General features: G+C 30.9%; 1 long non-coding RNA gene across 1 annotated transcript; it reads right to left on the reverse strand.

Annotated features, from left to right (window-relative positions):
* Positions 1–1,350: 1,350 nt before the first annotated feature.
* Positions 1,351–5,735, reverse strand: LOC131153332 (uncharacterized). Its single transcript, XR_009136214.1, has 2 exons — positions 5,356–5,735; positions 1,351–1,970 (listed from the first exon to the last, which is right to left on the reverse strand). It is a non-coding gene; the product is annotated as an uncharacterized LOC131153332 (long non-coding RNA).
* Positions 5,736–6,000: the final 265 nt, after the last annotated feature.

Raw genomic sequence — 6,000 nt, forward strand, 5'->3', positions numbered from 1 at the left:
AAGAGTATAAACTTTTATGATACTTTTGAGATGTTTAAGTCTTATGTTTTATATTTTAAGTCTTCTAAGTTGTGAATACTAGGAGTTGTAAATTATGTTTTTGGAGATATGTATATATGTGGATACATGTGGACGAATGGTTTATTTTGGAATGTAAATAGATGTAGAAAACTCTAGTAATATATTGGCTGATGATTGTAGTAATGTTTTCCTTTGCGTAATTGTTAATGGAATAACAAGTACAGAAAAATGGATTACCTGATATCCAGGTCCCACCAGGCGGGTTCGAGGTGCCACAAAGCATGATTTAAGTAGAATAACGCATCGGGCCCTATTTTTGGGTTCGGCGCGTTACAAATAAATTTTCAACTTATATTTTAGTTTTTCAAGATTCATATTAGAAAGATTAAATAAAAAGTTCCTTTAGTTACACAAAATAAAATTTATTTTTTATTTTTAAATTTCATAATTATAAAAATTTATATTGGGCATTGTTTGGGAACATGAATCAGACTTGAATTTGGATTTTTGTAGAATTACCAAAAAATTAATATAATTTTATACTACATTTTGTCTAAATCTACACAAACTCAAATCCAAATTCAAATTTGATACTCACAAACACTTGATAAGAAATCAAAAATCCAGAAAACAATAAAAAGATATTTTCTAACTTTTTAAATAAATTTATGAAATAGGTAAAAGATGTGACATATTTTTGTAATAATTTGAAAAATTAGAAATGAAAAATAAAAATATTTCACAAGAGAGTAGTGGAAAAATATTCTATTGTTTTTCATTGTTGTAAAACTTAAAAATTAGCTGAATCTTTTTATTTTATAAAAAAATTAAAATAAAAAATATTTTTTACAACTAAACAAACCTTTGTAATTTGGGTCATATGAAATCTTTACCAAGAAGTAATTGGAAATGAAAGCCATTGAAATAATTAGTAAATTGTCCCAATGATGTGTTTGCCAACATTGATTGGATTAATTTTGATTTAATTTGTTTTGTTTTGTTTCCTACGAAAAAATTATTTTAAAAACGAATTAATTCTATAGATCAAATCTATCAATGTATTATTTATCCTAAAACTAAATTTTATGGATCTTATCCTATCTATAACCCATATTCATCAAGCATTTAATAAGAATTTTCATATATTTAGGTTGATTTATATATTAGTCTCAATTTCTTACTCTATGTTTGAGAGAAGACTTAACTTTAGATTTGTGTGAATTTTAAAAAGATGTAATATAAAATTGTATTGAATACAGTCCAAATCAACTCAAATCCAAATTTAAGATTCAAATCCATACTTCCAAACACAACATCAGACTACTTAAATTAGAAAACCAAATTATAACCCTTAGATTTTTGTTTATGATTTCATAAATAAGGAAAACAATAAAACAATTACATATAAAATTATAAATAATACAATTTTTCTATGTATTATTTTTTTCCTTTTTTTTCTATATTGCTATATAAAATACACCTAAAAAGGAGCCATAAAGAAATTAGATAGGAGAATAACATGAATAATTTCAATTATTAGATATTTAAATAAAAAAAAAAGAGCTTATAAAAAAAAAAAATCTACAATCACCTTTGTTTCATCTCTAATGAGAACAAGGATATTAACAAATATCCTCACGGACTATCGGGGGTTCAATTCCAAGTAGATACACTCACGGAACCAATGATACCTGTGGATGGTGAGAATTTACTCTGTGAGTCAACGAGGACCGTGGATGGTAAGAGTTCGCTCTGTGAGCCAGCAGGGACCGTGGATGGTAATGGAGATGTGTCCCGGGGGTCGGGTTGGTTGAACGTCCAACTGATACACGGAAGTCGTGTCCCCATTCCGGACTTTACCTGATCAGCGAGACCTAGGGGAAGGACATTGATCCGTAAGTTTGGTGCCGCATCAGGGGGTCTGAAAGGCTTGTTAGGGGTTGGAGTTCCTATGTAATTAAAAAAAAAAAAAGAACATTAACAAATAAACAAAAGATGAAGCTTCTTACTTCATGTTTGGTTTGAGGAACATAATAGAGCGAGAAAGGAATGAGATAAAAATTTGAATAGAGAGCGTAACAAAATCAAATGATAAATTTAACTCCATTCTATTCCTACATATTAAATATGCAAGCAGTAGGTTGCTTTATATTGAATATAGAACGGTTGTACTCAGCAACACTAACTATTCTCAAGCATCTGATCTTCCAAACGAAACACCTAGATCCAAAGAGTGATCATAAGAATAATAATCATTCATTGAATCCAATGACCTAATGGGCAGCACTTATCCTATCTCAATCAAGTTTAAAACTCCATAAGTGCAATTTGTTGTGCTTCATTTATAAGTTCATCTACATTATCCAATATTGCACACTTTTAGTTAAAGGAAAAAAAATAAGGAAAGGAGGAGGCGAAATAGAGTAGCATTACACTTTTTTGGAAGTTGGAAAAAGGAATGATGAGTTTTCAAATAAGGAAAAGAAAGGAAAAGAAAGAAAAAGGTACAATGATTTGCTCATTTTCTTGTTTGGATGTTTTTATTAAAGTGTAAGATAACAAGAGTAAGTTGCAAACAAGTCGAGTAAAGTTGATATTTAAGTTCGATAACTCAATTTAGGCTCGAGGTTAGGCTTGAAGCCAACTCAAAAATCATGGCTCAAGCCTAGGTCTAAAGTAGGATTGTGGGCTCAAGCTGAAGTTTAAGTTAAAGATTTTTAGTCCTTGTGGAGAGATTTGTCAACTAAGATTAGTGATAGCTCAACTTTTCTTCCTCTAATGTTTGAGTGGCTACGAAATTAGTTTTGGATTTTCCAAATCAAAGATGAGGCATCAGGAACACTAGTTCCTATATTACTCAACAAGCTTTGAGAGAGCGGACCCAATTTTGGGAGCAAGAAACAAGAACAAAGGGCAAGGGTAAGATCTATATTTAAACAAACCAACTTTTGAGCATATAAAAAGCCTAGTTCAAGCCTTTACAAACAAACCAACTCAAGCTTGTAAACAAGTTAGTCATGAGCTTAAACGAGTCGAGTCCATCCATCTTCAAGTTTTACTCATCTAGTAAATCAACCCAAAAATTGGGATTGAAAATCGCTTGTATAAGTTCTCCTCTTTATTAGGAAAACTTGTGTTCCTTCTTGTGATATATTTTTTTCTAATGTTTTTTAAATAAAAGAAATATTGATGACGGTTCCCAAATTCGTTACTAATAAGAAGCTACTAGTAACGAATTTTCAAATTCGTCACTAATATTATGAAATAATTTTTTCTAATTTTTTTTAAATAAAAGAAGTATTAGTGATGGTTCCCAAATCCGTCGCTAATAAAAGGCTAATAGTAACGAATCTTCAAATTCGTCACTAATATTGTGAAATAATTTTTTCTTATACATTTTAAATAATAGTAGTGACAGTTATTTAATCGTCACTAATAAGTGTCTTTTGGTGACGGACTTAATTCAGCACTAATATCGCAAAAATCGTCGCTAATATTTTCCCGAGAAAATTTTTGCGCGAATAATGTTTTCTTGCGATATTTTTCGATTTTTAGTGACGAAACTATTAGTGACGGCTTCAAATCCGTCACTAATAGTGTCGTATTAGTGGCGATTTCAAATCCGTCACTAATAGTGTCGTATTAGTGATGGTTTCAAATTCGTCACTAATAGTGTCGTATTAGCGATGGTTGCTAAAACCATCACTAATAACCATTTTTAGGGACGAAATTGATCCGTCACTAATAGTTTCATCTCTAAAAATCAGTTTTTTTGTAGTGTAACAGACATTTTTCTTCTCTTTTTCAAGGGAAAATTTAGATAGCAAATACAATGTCATTATGTAAAAAAAAATTTAAAGGTTATTACACAGGTTTTAGAGTAGTGCATCCCAATTAGATCCAAGACATGACTCGGTATACCTAAATCGCACAAATCATACAATTCATCAAGTGAATTGTTTGCTTCAACTTCAATTCATAGCTCCCGTTTGCCGTATTCGAATTGAGAATCATACTATTCTAGAATTGTACCATCCCGACAATTATGGTCTAAAAGAGCATTTTGTCTACAATAACCCATTCCAAAACTAGGATGAAACCTTGCAAGAATTTCACATTCCTTGGGAATGAAAAACTCCCATATATGATGGGAATCCTATTGATCTCCTATAAGTAAATTTCATAAAAATCTAACTCACATATAAATTTTAATTTTTAGACTAAACTACTATTATTTTGGCATTATTTTGGTTACTTAGATCATAATACGCTAAAATTTTAATTTATGATAATTTAAATATTTGGAACGCTTATTTAATTTGGTACATGCTCTTATACATTTTTGTACCGGAAATATATTGTTTATACACAAGTTACTTAAAACATATGTGTTAACATTGACATGGTGATCCTTTGTACATTTCAAGATTTTTATAATGCAAACCAACTAAAAATATTCTCATGAGTCTAATATCCTATTTGTTAGGCTTTTGTGGAACCTAGTTGCGTTAAATTTGAATGATGACCCAATCTTTCTTTAATGAGAGATTTCTATCCTAAGATTTTGTCCATGAAACGAAGGATTGGGCTGCCCAAGCTATACTTGTGGGGCTCCCAAGAAAATTTTTTTGGCTCGTTTTGTAGTTCATTCGAAACCCTGTGCGCAGCATGTAAAATGATTCTTTTTGGGTGATTAGGGTAGGCGGTCGCACTTCGCGAGAGAGCAAGAGAAAGAGAGCATTGTACCGCCGCACTCTCTGTATTTTTCTTCTTGATAATAGTGAAATCCCTGCAACTCCCTGGACATAGGCAAAATTGTCGAAACACGTAAATACTGTCTTATGCGTGTGATTAATTTTTCTTTAATGTGTATTCTTTCTCTATTTTGTTTTTCACAGGTTTTAGGAATTTGTTGTTAATTCCCAACACTATTTTCATAAGGACAACATCCCATTCCCAAGAATCTCCCAAAAATGCTATTTCATGAAAAAAAAAAATTTAAAATTTTGTAAACCCAAACACCACCAAAAAACCACTTCTTGAACCCCAAACATAAAAATCTACACAAACTTCACAATCACTAGCACTCCCTTTTTCTCCCTTAGCCAAAAGCATCCAGAAAAAAAAATAGTAAAACACGGTACATAAAAATAGAGTAGAATCAAACAAAATGAAATCAAATCTATGTTTCAATTTGTTCATATTTTTTATTAAAATTTGTATTCCATTAGAATCTAAACCCATTCCATCTTATAAAACAATCATAACACAACAATAAAGTCGCCTACTAACCCCCCATTAACTTTAAAAATTAAAAGACAAAAGCATCCTTACCTGGATTGACTGCAGAAACAAAAGTAACTTGCAAATTTCAACAGTCTCCTCCAAGAACTTGAGAAAGATTGGCAATCATCTCTGTTTGAATCCAACTTGAAATCTAAAAAGGTCTCCTCTCTTTCTCCCAAAGAGAACCCCCAGCCTCCACCTCTTCTCTCCAAAGCTTTGAGAAACAAAAAGAGGGACAAGGCCTTTTATGGTAGTCACCAACTTCCCATCATCATCAACATCATCTAGGGTTTTGCAAAGCTAGTGAAATGACAAAAATACCCTTTATTTTTTGCTTTTATTTCAAATCATGGAAGATTTACTTCTTACCTTTTATTTTTGTTTTTTACCTTCTTTAATCTATGCAGTATTTCCGCCTCTATCCCAGCCAATTTTCGCAGTTCTTCGCCAAACTTTTTGCGATAAGAATTAGGGAGTGTAGATCTGATTTGATGGAATCCAAATGTATATATGACATTGGTTTGTTTGCTTGTTTCCATAAGACACCTTACCCACCACCATTATTGTTTATATTTCAATAAAGAATATACATTGATATAGTTGTCTTTTTTCTGAAATTTGATAAAACAAAATAAAATGTTTTATAAGTTTTATAAATTTTACAAATTTTTCCTTAAGTTTTAGATATTCTTT

The sequence above is a fragment of the Malania oleifera genome, chromosome 4 (assembly GCF_029873635.1).
Source record: "Malania oleifera isolate guangnan ecotype guangnan chromosome 4, ASM2987363v1, whole genome shotgun sequence".
In the NCBI taxonomy this organism is placed as follows: domain Eukaryota; kingdom Viridiplantae; phylum Streptophyta; class Magnoliopsida; order Santalales; family Ximeniaceae; genus Malania; species Malania oleifera.